This window comes from Octodon degus, unplaced genomic scaffold (genome assembly GCF_000260255.1).
Source record: "Octodon degus isolate 3935 unplaced genomic scaffold, OctDeg1.0 scaffold00025, whole genome shotgun sequence".
NCBI lineage: Eukaryota > Metazoa > Chordata > Mammalia > Rodentia > Octodontidae > Octodon > Octodon degus.
The window spans coordinates 6,753,698-6,754,956 of NW_004524601.1; the positions used below are offsets into that span (position 1 = coordinate 6,753,698).

Here is a 1,259-nt window from a genome sequence, read left to right on the forward strand (position 1 = left end):
ACACTGCTGCCCATGAACTTTCCTTTGCACCATGATACACCTGGAAGAAAGAGACAAATGTATGAAAACTAACAGATAAAATGAGTAAGTTAGAGAGCATGCTTGGCTCGCCCTGTGGGTGCCACGTGGCAGACTGTTATAGATCTGAGATAAGATGAATTTGAAAACTGAATTTTCTCTTTCTTTCTTTCCTTCTTTCTTTTCTTTTAGTACCAGGGATTGAACTCAGGACCCAGTGCTTGCCAGACAGGCACTTATTCTACTGAGCTATCTCCCTGGATTAAAAACTGAATTTTGAAGAAGCTGTTTTAACCTAATTTCAGAGGCTCAATATCTAAAGAATATTCACTTATAAGTATTATGATGATTTTAAGTACTTTTTCCTTACAGGAGACAGTATGGAAACCGTCTCCCACCACCACAATTTATGAAGTTGAGTTTCCCATATTTGGGGAAGTTGCAATGGATGAGCCCTGCCCTGGGCAAGCCTCCCTCCTGATCATGGTATCTCCCCTGCAAGGTAAGCATAATAAATATTTAATTTAATTTAATTTAATTTTTTTGTACTAGGAATCAAACTCAGGACTTTGTACTTCCTAGCCAATCACTGTGTCACTGAACTATATCCCCAGCTTAAATACGTTCAGTTCTTTTCACTGGGCAATATTCCCACAGCAAGTCGTTTGTTTCTCTCTCTTCTGCAAATCAAGAACAGAGGAAAAACCAAATGAATGATGAATGGAAAAATAGCTATGAAGTAACAGTAAAGGAAAGGAAAGAAAAAAGCCAGCTTAAAAGGAGGCTAACCAGGGTCAATTTTTTTTATTCATTTGGACTTTCTGTGTTTTTCAGTCTCCTAAACATGACATTTCTCTGCACACCTCTGTTTGTCTCTGTCTCTCTGTCTGTCTCTGTCTCTGTGTCTCTCTGATCCATCCCCCCCGACACACATACAACTTTCCTTATCTGGTCAATATTGCCAAAAGGGTGCTGATACCGGTGCCAACTGCACCTCTGTCACTATGCCTTCAAACAGTCTAACCCCATCACTATGAATTACGCTTGGCATATATTCTAAACATTAATTTTATTCCTTCTAAGATAATGACAATTTTATTTGATTCTCCAATACTCTTAGGAGCATTTAAGAATGTGTCGCAATACAGGAGCAAATGTGATTCTGACACTGGTGTTTCCTGACTCATAGTTTTCATTTGTGTCTTAATTTGGAGCTTAATTGCAATGTTATGTATTATAGT

General features: G+C 38.4%; 1 pseudogene; it reads right to left on the minus strand.

Annotated features, from left to right (window-relative positions):
* Positions 1 to 387: 387 nt before the first annotated feature.
* Positions 388 to 528, minus strand: LOC111816054 (annotated as a pseudogene).
* Between the last annotated feature and the right edge of the window lie 731 nt (positions 529 to 1,259).